Below are 15,951 nucleotides of genomic sequence, written 5' to 3' on the forward strand. Positions count from 1 at the left end.
TTACTTGTATATATCGTTGCATACGGTTTTACAGAAATATGTTAAATAGAACACAATATATAATGGAAGCTTATTTCAGCCAAGGAAAAGAAATATAAGGTTTTTTTTATAATTGTAATAATTTTTCTCATAATTTCTCACAGCTTATATCTGGCATTTGGAAGATTTAAAGCAACAATTCTGATTTTATATTTTGGAATTCTGAATTTTTTCTGCAGAATTCTGATTTTTTTCTGCAGAATTCTGATTTTTTTCTGCAGAATTCTGATTTTTTTCTGCAGAATTCAGATTTTTTTCTGCAGAATTCAGATTTCTTTCTGCAGAATTCTGATTTTTTTCTGCAGAATTCTGAGTTTTTCTCACATATTTTTAATGCCATACAACATGCCTCTCTTGACCTTCAACTGCTTTTAAATGCTAATAAGACTAAATGCATGCTTTTTAATCATACACTGCCCACAGCTGTTCATCCGATTATCCTTGCTACTCTTGACGGGACCGAATTAGAAAAAGTGGACTCCTATAAATATTTAGGTGTCTCATTAGACAGTAAACTTAATTTTCAGATTCATATTAATTATTTACAATCGAAAATTAAATCTAGAATCGGTTTCTTATATCGTAACAAAGCCTCTTTTACTTATGCCGGCAAATATGCCCTTGTAAAGCTTACCATGTTACCGATCCTTGATTTTGGTGATGTTGTATACAAAATAGCCTCTAAAACTCTACTAAGTAAACTGGATGTAATTTATCACAGTGCTTTGTCACCAAAGCACCATACACTACTCATCATTGCAATCTTTATTCCCTTATTGGCTGGCCCTCACTATATACTCGTCGCCGAATTCACTGGCTCCTGTAGAATTTTAAGCTCTTAAGGTTTACTTAGTGTATATGTGTAGGCTACATCATTATATTGTTCTTTGCATTACGTTTGTATGTTGTACAGGGATTGGTTTGTTGATTGGATACTTTATTTATTTCTATGTGTAACTCTGTGTTGTCACACTGTTTCTGCCTTATCTTGGCCAGGTCGCAGTTGTAAATGAGAACTTGTTCTCAACTGATTTTACCTGGTTAACTAAAGGTTAAATAAATAAAAAATAAACCCTACCACTTAATAAAATAAAAATATTTGAAAAAATTTTCTCAGAATTCCTAGTTATTTGCAATGTTGACTTTTATTTTTTAGGAATTCTGAGTTTACGTCTTACAACTTTTCACTGAGTTTTACGGAGTTTATTTCTAACAATTGTAACTTTGTTTTCACAGAATTACGAGTTTCCCCTTTCAATCAATTTTGACCTTTTTCTTCATCAGAATTCTGAGTTTGCTTCTCACAAATAAATAATTCTGCAGAATTCTCAATTGCAAATTTGTAATGTCGACTTTTTTATTTTTTTATTTTTATAAGGAGTTTATTCAATAACAATTGTTACTTTATGTATAGTTTCCTTCTCAACATTGGACCTTTTTTTTCTCTCAATTCTGATGAGATTTTTCTGAGTCTTATGTATGACAATTGTTTTCTGCCACAGAATAAAAATAGAGGGGAATTGATACTTTCTCCTCTCTTATTTCTGACGTTTCTTCATAATTGTGAGGTTAGAAAAGATATAAAGTTTCAATTATCTTAAAAAAATAAATAAATAAAAAAAAAAAAATATATATATATTTTTTTTTTTTTTTTTTTTTTTTTAATTTTTTTTTTTTTTTTCTTGCATGGCTGAAATCCGCCTCCCTGGTATGGTGTTGGGTGTGTAGCGTGTCTTACGCGGTGGTCTTGCTGATGTCGCGGACGCTCTGTAGCGGGTCGGTGGTGTCGGGACAGCGCAGTATGCAGGGTGCAAACACGATGGCCAGAGCGTTTGCAGACATGCGGTTGGTCTCCTCCTGGAATGAGATCCTGAAACAACACAACATAAACTTGACCATGCTCACATTACTACAGCTTTCATCTGCTGAGGCAGGCGTATCGTCTCACCGGACCAGGTGGAAGATGAGTCTCTCCAGTGTGCTCAGATGAGTTCGGCTGAGCTGATCGATGACCGAATACACCCCCTGAACCACCTCACGCTTATCCTGCAGACCTACACCAGACAAAAACACAACACAACCTCCATCACATCCACGCAAACCAGCCCAAATATGGGAAATAGTACGAGTTTTGAATTCACAACAATCTTCTTAAAGGGATAGGTGACGGTAGCCACTGACTTCCATAATATTTTTTCCATAACTTCTGAGTCAATGGCTACCAACATGCTTCATAATATCTGCTTTTGTGTTTAGCAGAAGATAGAAACTCATACGTGAGGGATTTTCTCCAATAGATTCTTACCAATGGGGATTTAAGATAAGCTGGAGTTTATTCCAAACTATTTACGATGATTTAACATTTTTACGATTGTTTTCAAGATTTGTAGTTTTTCTGAAAAGACAAGAACACTCAAGTGTTTTCGGGGACGTGTATGAATCTGAATGTATGAAAATAAGCGTAAAACGTTTAATGAATCACGCTCTTACCCATAGCCCTGAGAAACTCCTCGTAGAGTTCAAAGGTCATGAGGGGGTTGGGAAGGTCACGCAGCCACTGCTTCAGCACACTGGCGATCACGTGGATGTTGTAGTCGTCGAGATTCACGCTGTTCGCATCTGCGTCGAAAGCAAACGTGTGTCGCTGTCAGAGAGAGCTGCTGCCTGAATGAATGTGGTGATGAACACATGCAGCTCACCCGTGTCCAGCCCCTGCTTCAGTTCTCTGATCTTATTGGTGGAGCCAGACTTCCTGTAGATGCCCTCGGTGTACAGACCGTGCATCTCGATGTAGTTGATCAGCTTCTCCACCACCAGCGGGATGGCTCTCTCATCGCTCGTTAAACGAGACAGCTCTACTCCAAACTGCCGTGAAGACAGCTCGGGGTCAAACTGAGCACACACATACACAGAGACATACAGTCATGGCCAAATGGTTTGGCAGTGAACGTGGCTTTTGGGTTTTGCAGAGTTTGCTGCTTAAGCTGTTGTGGGGTTGATCAGATGCATTGCAAATAATAGCTAAAAGCCTCATTGGCCCAGAAGCTAATAATGCCATATGTACATATTACCAATGGTCTAAATACAGACTCATTATATATTTTTGCCAAAATAAAAGCCTTTACAATTTATTATATATTTTTGCCAAAATAAAAGCCTTTACAATTTATAATATGCTTATCATTGTTTTTCTGTATAGCATAGAAACGTGGAAAAATATTCTACACATACTGAAGCAGCAAACTTTGCCAAACGCAACATTTATGTCGCTGCCAAACGTTTGGCCAGGACTGTGCACAAATGAAGCACGTGAAAAAATGACAACTGTGATGAAGTTTGAAGCACGGAGATGATTCACGTACAACCGGTCAATGCACCGAAACATCATTTATCATACGAGAGAGAACACCTAATGACTGCACGATAAATCAAAGTGAAATCGCAAGTGATGTTGTGATCGTCATGCATATCTTTCAGTTAAACGGGGTGCACTGAATCTTCATCCGAAGGCCAGATGGCGCTCTCGAGCAAAAACTGCAAATACGCCGCGCAAAACAATCCAGGAAATCCCTACAGCGGAAGCTGAACAAACAGAAGATTTAACTGCTTTCATTGATTTAACGTGACTTATAAATACACGACTACGACAATATATGGTTTATCTGCGTTCTTATGATGATATTTTTTATTATAATCAAGTATATTTATAATGCAATTCCTTTATCACTGATAAAATGCGCATGACAAACACATTCGATTAATCGTGCAGCCCTATCAAATATCTATCAGCTGTATAGCAACACCCTAGCAATGACCTTCAACACCTGGACATATATATATACAGTACAGACCAAAAGTTTGGAAACATTACTATTTTTAATGTTTTTTAAAGAAGTTTCTTCTGTTCATCAAGCCTGCATTTATTTGATAAATACAGAAAAAAACTGTAATATTGTGAAATATTATTACAACTTAAAATAATAGTTTTCTATTTAAATATATTTAAAAAAAATAATTTATTCCTGTGATGCGGTGCTGAATTTTCAGCATCATTCCTCCAGCATCAGTGTCACATGTAACATCAGTCGATCACATGATCATTTAGAAATCATTCTAATATTCTGATTTATTATGAGGGTTGGAAACAGTTCTGCTGTCGAATATATTGGATCAATAAAAGGTTAAAAAGACCTGCATTTATTCAAAATAAAAGAAAAAATTCTAATAATATATATTCTAATAATATATTTTCTTTACTATCACTTTTTATCAATTTAACACATCCTTGCTGAATTAAAGTATTGATTTTATTTAAAAAAAAAGAAAGAAAAAATTCCTGACCCCAAATCACTGACCAGTAGTGTATATTGTTATTACTAAATATTTATATTTTAAAAACATAGCTTCTTTTTTTTTATTTAATTCATCAAAGTATCCTAAAAAAGTATCACATGTTCTGAAAAAATATTAAGCAGCAGAACTGTTTCCAACTTTGATAATGAATCATCATATTAGAATGATTTCTAAAGGATCATGTGATAATGATCCTAAAAATTCAGCTTTGCATCACAGAAATAAATGATCATTTAAAGTATAATAAATGTAAAAACAATTATTTTAAATTGTAATAATATTTCACAATATTACTGTTTTTTCTGTATTTTTGATCAAATAAATGCAGGCTTGATGAACAGAAGAAACTTCTTTCAAAAACATTAAAAATAGTAACGTTTCCAAACTTTTGGTCTGTACTGTATACATATATAGTATTTTGACACGAGTGAAAAATAAAGATATATTGAAATGTAAAAGATATATGTACAGTAAGTCATAAATCTGCCAAAAATACCAAGATATTAATGTTTGGCCATATCGCCCAGCCCTAGTGTACAGCTTACTAAACCATCCAACTGCAAACTTAAAAATGACTTCAAACTTCAACCTTTTCCATCTACTACAGGCTCTCTGAAGCACACACCAGAGTTTGTCTCGATGAAGCTTTTGACTGTAATGAAGGTTTGAGACACAAAGACTGTACAACTGATGATCATTCGTCATATGAGAGAGAGAAAACTCAGACACAGTAAGGGTATTTTAAAGCTTACCTTCTTACTGCATGTGGTGGTCATCCTCAGACAGCACTTCCTGTGACACGCATAACGACAGACTGAAGAAAACCAGAAACAACAAGCACACGGTTAACGGCGGATCGGAGCACCAGCATCACGTTTCAGGAAAATGTGTCCATTATCGATCATGTCCAGATGAAAACGGATGAATTTACAAAAAGAAATGTGATTACGCTGCTCTCAAGACTCGGATCAAAATATGGAGAAGAGACACAGATAGAGAAACTCCAGACTATGATGACTGAACTGAGTCAAAACCAATATCATTTTAGTATTATTAATGTGTTATTAAAGATTTTTTAATTGAATGTAGTTTAAAATGAATTAAAATTAAATATATTTTCCGTTCTCATTTTAGTTTGAGTTAATGTTAATAATTCTGGCACGAAAATAAATGTTTCTTTAAGCACACTTTAATGTGTTTTGTGAGAATTACAGTACTGATGTAAATAAGAGAACAAAGTGTTTCTCTTGTTCGAGTCCCATTTTTATCTATTACAATATTAAGAATTTAAACTTTTCCAGGCTGAGATATAAAAACGACAGAGCTGAACGCACGTTTGCAGACGCACGCTTTGTCCATCATCCAGATGAGAGAGGAACAGAACTCGCAGTAGGTCGGGATGCTGTACTGAGTGGATTTAAAGATGTGACCCATGTGCTCTTCCACCTGCAGAGGGCAGCAGAGTGCTGAAGATGTAATAGAGTCAACATAGAATTCATAAAGCATTTTACACAAGTATAATGATCTAAATGACTGACGGTGTCCGATTCCTTTTTCCTCCTCTTCTTTCTCTCAGGTTTAGGAGCCTGAAAAAAAAACAAAAAACAACACTAATTCTCAGAAGAGTTTTGTAGGACGATGCTTGTTTGCGGAGCGAGAGAGAGACGCTTTACCTTGCTAATGGTTCCATTCATTGGCTTGTACTCCGTCATGAACTCGTCGAGGAAGACTTTGAAGGTGTTGACCCAGACTTTAACGGGGGACTCGCTCCAGTCTCTCTGCTCCAGACGCATGTTCTTCTCTAAGATGTGTTCGAACAGAGCGTGGAGATCTTTATAACGAATGCTCCTGCCATCATCCATCTGAGGGTGAGACACATTTAGGGCAAGATATTGAAGGTTAGAAGCTGCGTTGAAGTCACTGTATTATTCTGTATTTCAGAAACTCACGGCCAGAGCAGTAGAGTACGAGTTGAAGATGTTGAGGCGAAACTCTTTTAGGGCCTTCTTGAAAACCACATCCACAGGTGTGTCCTTCTGACTGGCTTCTGCTTCTAGATCGCTGATCTAAGAAATGTCAAGAGATTTTTTATATTTTTAATAATACATAGATTCTTCCAATTTCAAATTATGCCTAAATTAAAGACATTTTACCGTGACGATTCTTATTAAATTGTGTAAAAGCTTTCTTGTGCAAACTGACAGTGACAATTTCATGCAATAAATATTTTACGAATAATTTACACAGATTTTTTTTTTTTATTCTAGTCGTACATAACCATTCTTCCGTAAATTGAATGTGACGGGCTACACAAGATAGGTTTTACGAAAAATTTAAAGATAATTTTTTTTAATATTCCAACCAATATTTTTAATGTTCAATGTGCCGATTAATATTAGTAACACATTTTATCATTCTTAAAAATCCTTGCATAAAACTTTTCTTACATAAGTTGTGCAAAACCATTCTTGCCTAAATAGAATGTGACATGCTCGAGACAATACTTCTTTAATATATAAAAATCATTCTTTAATATATAAAAAAAATTAAATGCTGTGCAAAATTGTTCTAACAAAAATTGTTGTAAAAACCTTTCTTGCATAAATTCATTCTCATGCTATCAACAACTGGCAACTGGCAAACAAAGATTTTTGTTTGTAAAATTATTCTTATTTATATTATTTCAACACTAGTTGCACCAAACCATTTTTGTAAAAACGTTTGTTAAATGTTTTCTTACTGAAATTGTCACATAAAACAATTTTTAGCAAAACTGGATATGGAAGATTACAGTGTGCAAACAATTGAGAAGTTTACAAAATGATGGTTTTAAAAACAATTTATACAGATAATCATTTCTAAAATTACATGGTGACAATTCTACTGGCTACCATTTTAATGTTAATTATTAGGTAAAACTATCCTTTCGTTAATTGTCTCACAAAACCATTTTTTAGGTAATTTTAATGCAACAGTTTACACAAACATGGCTTTACAGACAATTTACTAAAAAATTTATACGCAAAACTTTTAAGTAAATAGTAGTTACAATTGTAGTCCCACAAAAACATTCCTATGTACATTTTTTGCGTAAAACTATTATTTCGTAAGCATTCACAAAAAAACATTCATTTTTCAAATAAATGTGACAAATTACGGAAGAATATTTTTACGAACAATATACAAAGTAATTAATTCCCAATAGTAGTAACAATTATAGTTGCAAAAAAACATTCTAACCTAAATTGTTGCATAAAACTATTTTGTGAGCAGTCACATAAAATCATTCTAACGTAACTTTTTTGCGTAAAACTATTATTCCATAAGCATTCACAAAAAATATTCATATTTAAAATAAATGTGACAGTTTACAGAAGAATATTTTTACAAACAATAGTTTGGAGAATTTATTCCTTTGTAAATTAATGTAAATTGTTACGTAAAACTATTTAGTGAGCAGTCACATAAAATCATTCTAACGTAAATTTCTTGCGTAAAACTTTTTAGTGAGCAGTCACATAAAATCATTCTAACGTAAATTTGTTGCGTAAAACTTTTTAGTGAGCAGTCACATAAAATCATTCTAATGTAAATTTGTTGCGTAAAACTTTTTAGTGAGCAGTCACATAAAATCATTCTAACGTAAATTTGTTGCGTAAAACTTTTTAGTGAGCAGTCACATAAAATCATTCTAACGTAAAGTTGTTACATTAAAAGTTGCAGGAAAACATTTATGTAAATTGTTGCATAAAAGTATTCTTTCAAAGAAAGTCTCATAAAACCATTCATATATAAACTGAATGCGACAATTTACCCAGACATTTATTTGTAAAACCATTATGGTACAATTTACGCTATAATGATTCACAAACAATTTAGCAGAAAAGCTATTCAGTTAAGTATGGTGACAATTCTACAGTTGTACAAAAATATTCTAACGCCAACTTTTGCATAAAACTACTCTTTCGCAAAATGTCACATAAAACTATTTCACAGAAATGAATTAGTAAAACTAATTCTTAACTATAGTGGCGATTCTACAGTTGCACAAAAAATTTTTTAGATAACATAAAATAGTTGAATAAAACTATTTTTAAGTAAATTGCCAGAAAAAACCCATACTGAATGCAACAGATTACACAATGTTTAGTAAACATTTTACACTAAGTTTCTTGAATGAGTTAACTACATATTTAATCAATTTCTGAACATGTTTACATGACTAAACCTAAAGACTTCGATATAAAGGAATAAACGAGGAAACGCACGCACCTTCTTCATGAGGAAGTCGTTCATGCTGCGATAGTCTGCAGTGCTGGTGAGGATGTGCAGCGAGTCGTTTTGCCAGGCGGACGATTCTAGAGACACGCTACTGATCTTCACACTGCGTCTCCTCTTCATCGACATCATGCTCATCATCGGCTCACGGTTCTCCTTGCTGTCGCGTCCCAGCTCCGACAGGCCGGCCTGCTCTCGGCTTCCCCGAGGAGAGTCTGCGAGAGAGAAAACATTGTAGACCGGGCCAGTGATGCCAGGTGATTTTCAGGGGAAGTTGCTAAAAGAAGGGTGATTTGTTGCTAAAAGTTGCACAATGACGTTGCGATGTCTCTGCGCGAAATTGCATCACTACATCAAATCACAGCAAAACATATATTTTAGATATGTTAATTTAGATTGGTTCATAAAATAATGTAAATGCATAATATAACATTAAAAAGTAAATAACTATTTTAATTTTTTTTAAACGTACGCATTTTGAACGATTAAAATTTAAGTATTTTTTATTAGCTAATAAATAAGTAAAACTACACATTCTTGTGTGCTACACTAAGAAAAGTGTGTTAAAATATGGCAAAATCTGCTGTGTTAATATGAAGGATTTAACTGTATTGATTATTTTATCTGCATTTTTAATTACGCATTGTATTTTGTATTTTCAGGTTTATATATATAATAACTATAATAACTATGCTAATTAGTAAAGTATTATATAATATTTAAATATACAACAATGCTTATTACAAATAGTAAATATAAAATACAAAAATGTAATATGAATAAAAACAATTATAGTACAGTAATTAAAACATAACTATGCTAATTATAGCAAAGTATTATAAAATGCAGTTTTATACACTAAAAACTATTTTGAAATAATATATATAGTGTACGAACTGTTGTTACTGTGGCTCAGTGATAGAGCATTTCATAAGCAGCGCAAAAGGTTGTGGGTCCCAGGGAACACAAAAAAAAGTGTAGCCTGAATGCACTTTAAGCGCCAAATGTAAATGTTAAATGATCAACAATCACAAGTACAAGCAACTAACAAAGTGTATCTTAAGTGAACAATTATTAAATTCATTGAATTCAAAGGATGTGTGTGCTGCTAGGCATCTTTCCTCTTTTTGTAAAATTTAAATGGTAAATGTGTGCCTTTTTTATAATTCGAGTCTCTTGAGTCAAAAGTTGCCAAAAAACACGAAATTTGTCGCTAGGTGCTTTTGAAAGAAAAAGTTGCTAACTTTAGCAACAAAACTGCTAAGTTGGCAAAACTGGACCAGGCTCATATGGAGATGAGGAACAAATGAGAGAAAATTGACACACCGTTCCTCGCGTCGTTGAGCTCTGAATCTGCGGAGCGCCCCCTGGTGGACATCTTCTTATCTCCATGTTTGCTCTTACTCCAGAACCGCATTTTACCTCTGACCCTAAAAATGGATTAAAAGATTATGAGACACTGGACCACAAAGCCAGTCGGTTTTTATAAATGGAGATTTGCACAGCTGAATAAAGTAAAATAATCTTTCCATTGATGTATGGTTCGTTAGCGAGGACAATATTTATAGGAGGACAACTATTTGTAAATCTGGAATCTGAGGACGCAAAAAAATGTAAATATTGAGAAAATCATCTTTAAAGTTGTTCAGATGAAGTTCCTAGCAATGTATATTACTAATCAAACATTAAGTTTGATTTATTTATAGCAGTAAATTTACTAAATATCTTCAAGGAACATGCTCTTTACTTAATATCCTAATGATTTTTGGCATAAAAGAAAAATGGATAATTTTGACTCATAAAATGTATTGTTGGCTATTGCTACATATATACCCCCAGAGACTCAAGACAATATATTTTCATGCACTTATGGATAATTTATAAAAAGACAAGGAATATTAATAATGAAAGCAGATAGAATATGGCTGCCACGATATAAAAAATATCTGTATATTATTTAATTCACCGCTGGTTATATGCTCTACATAATTGTGTATGTGACAAATAAAAATCATGAATCTTGAATCTATTGGGTAACAGGGTTGACAAAAAATACCAATTAAATAAATACTGTAATTTCTTAAGTTCTTTCTTTTTAAACACCCTTTTCTTAACATGGCAGCCCGACTGTGCAATATGATGTGCAGTTTTTCTTTCCATATAGTATGCAACCCTAAAACAGTGAGTGTGTTTTGATCCGGCCAATAGGAGGAGAGAATCCCATCTGACCTGCTGTCGGTCTGTGAGATTGACTTCCTGAGCGAATCCATCTTCCCAAGGTCCCCCTGACGACATGGTCTTCTGGATCCTCTTCTGCTCTTTCTGAGACGACTTGAGACGGGAAACAAATCCAGAAATCAGACGTTTAGTGAACATCACAACTACAGACAGACACTCATCACACAAACTCATCTCACATCTATTTCGTATTTGGTTCAACTGAGCTGAAAACAAATGATCGTAGTCACTCTCAAATCTCCGGAAAATATAATGTGCATATTTGTGATATCAGTTTTTATACAAAAAATATAATTAAAATATTCTATATAGATATAACATTACAGATATTATGTACAGTAATCTAGCTAATATTTTATAAATAAAAACAATGCATATAAAATATTAAAATGTAATATAAAACAATTTTTTTAAATATATCTATAATAACTATTGTATATAACTATACTAATCATAGTAAATAAATACTGGATTAATGCTAAAAACACACACATATAAAATACACACACACACACACACACACACACACACACACACACACACGTTTAGATAAACAGAAATAAATAATATACAACAGCAAACATAAATATAAAATGTAATATAAATTAAAATAAAATCATAGTATAGTAATTAAAGTAATATATTTATTACAGTATATACTATAATAACTATGCTAATTAGTAAAGTATTATATAATATTTAAATATACAACCAATGCTTATTACAAATAGTAAATATAAAATACAAAAATGTAATATGAATAAAAATACAATTATAGTACAGTAATTAAAACATAACTAACTATGCTAATTATAGCAAAGTATATATAAAATGCAGTTTTATACACTAAAAAACTATTTTGAAATAATATATATATAATAGACATACAGTAAATACATAGGATTAATTATAAATAAAAATATAAATAAAATGTAACAAATAAAAATTATAGTACAGTAATTAAATATATAACAATCATATTAATTGTCGTAATTAAGTTTTAGAAAAGTTTACTCTAAAACTAAAATAATATTTAAATAAATATTTAGATATACAGTAATATAGATAACATTTGTTATAAATATAAATAAATAAAAATCTAAAAACAATTATAGTAAAGTAACTAAAATAGTATAGTTATTAAATTATATAATAGTTATAATAATTAATAATTATATATAATGCTTTATATATAATAATATTATAATTAATAATAATTATAGTAACCATATTTTAGTAAAGTATTTAAAATAGCATTTTCATACTTAAAAACTTTTGTTTTTAAATAATAAAATAAATACATTAATATACATTTTAAAAGGAAGAATTAAAAAAAAAATTAAAAGAAAGAAATGTTTCTGCAATTTCAAATAGTGAAGAAATAAAGTTCCTCACCTCTCTGTGTTTAAACGATCTGAATTCTGCCTCTCTTTGGATCGCCAGTGATCGCTCCTGATTCACCAGGTCTTTATCAGACCTAAAAACACAAAGCAGACCGGATCGACCCACATGATCACAACCAAAAAACACCTCAACGTCTGAATTGTCACTGCATTAGATGCTAAAGATCAAAACAAGTGCAAACAAATGTGACCATACAAAACGAGTCCGAATGAGCAAAATCACAGAGCAATGGTGCATATCTCCCTCCAATTCTATTTACTATATTATTAACCACATTAATCTAACAGGAATTAATCTAATGCAAGGGTTGCTTTGAGACGTGTTTGTGAGGTTTGAATGCAGTGCTTTATTTTGCAAAGAGATGTGAGGTATTTTGCATTTCATGTGTGCAATTCCTGCATTTGTGTGTTGTAAAGATAAAAAAAAAAAGTGGGCTTAATTAACAAAGTTTTCTGAAAACCTCAAATTTGTCCAAAAACGGACATTTTCACTTCTTTTGCCTATATTTCTAAATCATCCAGTGTGCATTCGCACTCATTTTGCAGCACAAATGCATCGTCCTGCAGGAAGATCTGGACTAGGGACATAAGCCGAAATGTTGAAAATCGATTAAAATATGCGACGATTCAAATCGGATGAGATCCAGTCGGAGCAAGAGTTTATATGAATGCATCTCTCAGAGAAAACGCTTTTCTTTAGAAAAGTTTACATGCTATTTCCTTTTCCTCTCCTGTTTTCTGTATAATGCATATTACAGTAGTGTTTATTAAGCGCAGCGCTGCTTTGTTTACAGTGAGAAAACACTGTATCTGCCGTCCCATGAGCGCCCCCTGCTGGATGAAGAGTCTCATTCAGAGTCCTGCCTTCCTCTTTCAGATCTGTTTTATGTAGTACAGCTAACTAAATTTTAGACTAAAAACGGCTCATGCTGATACTACGCTGCATGTTTGTCTGAATGTTGAATAAAACGCAGTGGTCGCCTCTCATTTGAAAATGGAAAGAGTCGCTGATGCGGAGGTGACTCACTTGGAGAAGGTCAGTCGGCTGCGAGAGAAGGCTTTCTCCTTCATGCTGACGCCCTGGAGCGATAATCTTCTTCTGCACCTGCCTTCTTGGGGCTCTGGAGACCGCTTCACGAACCGAAGTCCCTCGAGTCCAGCTGGAGGGGTTTGGAAGACGACGGCGTGATGGTTTGAGGCTCAGGAGGATCTGGAGAACACAATCCATTCGATCTGTCGTGGGTTTCTCTGTGACTCTCGTCTGAGTTGATCGTGTCAGGTTTCTGCAAGAGCTTTCTCCATCTCCACCACTGACTCCTGGTTCTCCTTGTTCTCCAGAGCGTGTTCGGCCGGGCTGCCTGTCCTCGTCCTGCGATGTAGAAGTGAGGTTTAAGGCTGGGGTTCTCGTCGTGGCTCTCGGAGGGAAGGTGTCTGGAGAGCGGGGTCTGAGCGGGGAGCACGTCGTCCACTGAAGCCGAGCGCACTTTGAGGCAGCTCTAAACTGAAGGTGGCCTGCTGGAGCTCCCGCTGCCCTCCTGCTTTCACGTTTGGAGCGGCTCCTCAGCGTGCTGTCGTCCACGCTTCTGGGAGCTTCTCCTTTCTCCTCTCGGGCTTCGGCTGGGTTTTGTGGGGCGTGTAAACTTCTGCTCACAGTGTTGTTTGTGATGTTTTCACAGAGGCTTTTTCTCTCCACGTCGCTGCTCTCGAAGAAGCGGCACCTTGGGAGTAAACAACACACATTTATGACACCTTCATCAATATAGATGCTCTAAACGTATTCATTATTTTATTTCTCTCCTTGTTCTTCTTGCCTGTTTAGATGTTCATTTGTGAGCTTATTAGTGCCGTCAAAGATTCATCGCAAATAAATCGCATCCAATATAAAAGTTTTTGTTTGCATAATAAATGTTTGTTTGTATATATACATATATATATATATATATATATACACACAGAACACATGGTAAACATTTTGAAAATATATACATGTCTATATTTATATGTTCATATAATTTAAACTTTATTTCATATAATGTAATTTTAATGTTATAAAAAAATATATTGAAAATATATAAAAATCATTACCATTTAAAACATTTAAATTACTATTAAAAATATATTATAAAAATATTATTATAATTATTAATTAAATATAAAAAAAATACATTACATGTTATGTACATTTTTATAAAACCAATTGACTAGTAGCTCATAAATTTGTACATTAATCATAAATGATTCAGTAACATCCCTTATTATAAATCATTACAGTAAGATGCAATTTAATTTAAATAAATACAAAAAAGTACAACAATTTTAATATTGTCATTCTAAAAATCTCAAATGAAAAAAACATGAAAAAATCAAAATAAATATATTTCAAATCTGAAAAAATAACTGTTCACCTATGAGATACTGCTATCATAAATAATCTTAATTAGTCCATTTATCCTAGATTAGTCAGTTTAATAATGACAAGCAGAGATTTATTCAAGGTTAGATTGAAGTTCACAGGTTTGACTCCCAGGGAAAGCATGAACTGACTCATATTTGTGTGTTTAATGCAATGCTGGTGTGGACTGACCTGAGCCGCTCGCGCTGCCCCCTGCAGGCGGCCTGTAGTGTGACGGCGGCGCGGCGCTGCTGCAGGAAGCTGCGTCTCTGTCTGACGCTCCTCCAGACGGACTGTATGAGGCGCGCGGCCGAGTGTCGAGTCTGCAGGACTCTCCTCCAGGACGTCTGGATGATCAGCGCCGCTCTCCTCCGCCGCAGGAACAGCTGGCGCTCTCTGAAGCCTCTCCAGGCCGTCTGCAGACACACCGCCGCCCCCTGCTGGAGCTCAGCGTCTGCGCCGCTCACACACGCCCTCCACCAGCGCTGACGGCACAAACACACAACACTGATGAGCAGCACAACGACTGAGGGCAGGGATCTGTGTCCCAGGTGAGGTGAGGGTGTACCTGTATGAGTGTGGCGGCTCGTCTCTGTCTGCAGAAGCGTCTCCTCTCCTGCTGCGTCCTGAAGCTCCTCTGGAGACACACGATCCTCCTCAACACCTCCTGATGAAGCTGCTCCTGCAGACGCTGACGCAGACGCTCCCGCAGGAACACCTGACACACACACAGCGCTCAGCATCACCGGACACGAGTGTGTGTGAGAGTGTGTGTGTGTGTGTGAGACGACGTTACCGTGCTCCTGCCCACTTGGTGTCCGTTGGGCTCGAGGTCGAGGCTCTGCAGGAACTGTCTGATCCCCGTCTGAGAGGAGTGAAAGCCGGCGGGTAACAGCACACGGAAATGATGGGAAAAATCCTGAAGACACACACCAGGAAATCAGGAAAGTGTTACTTTGAAATCAGTTACATTTTTTCCAAAATTCTTTTTTTTTTTTTTCTTATTTGTTACATTTTAGTAACCAAAGACCGAGCCTAATTAATTTAAATCATAAAAATAACAACTTAATAACCAGTTATTCAAGTTTTAAAAAAAACAAATATTTTGTGACCTACTAAATATACAAAAAAAAGTTTTATTTTTCTGTCAAATAAATATAAAAATAAATACATTATTATTTTTTTTTAAATTAATATTTTAATTACATTTTTTAAATCAAAAAAGCATTACTAATTAACTGAAATCAT

The 15,951-nt window shown here is 34.4% G+C and overlaps 1 protein-coding gene and 1 long non-coding RNA gene across 2 annotated transcripts in view; one reads left to right on the forward strand and one right to left on the reverse strand.

The window, feature by feature from the left end:
* Window positions 1-15,951, forward strand: part of LOC113042956 (contactin-1a-like) — a 551,632-nt gene that overhangs the window by 214,027 nt on the left and 321,654 nt on the right.
* On the reverse strand, window positions 10,953-13,394 carry LOC113042970 (uncharacterized). Its single transcript, XR_003275638.1, has 3 exons — window positions 13,339-13,394; window positions 12,304-12,385; window positions 10,953-11,001 (listed from the first exon to the last, which is right to left on the reverse strand). It is a non-coding gene; the product is annotated as an uncharacterized LOC113042970 (long non-coding RNA).

This window comes from Carassius auratus, chromosome 25 (assembly GCF_003368295.1).
Source record: "Carassius auratus strain Wakin chromosome 25, ASM336829v1, whole genome shotgun sequence".
NCBI lineage: Eukaryota > Metazoa > Chordata > Actinopteri > Cypriniformes > Cyprinidae > Carassius > Carassius auratus.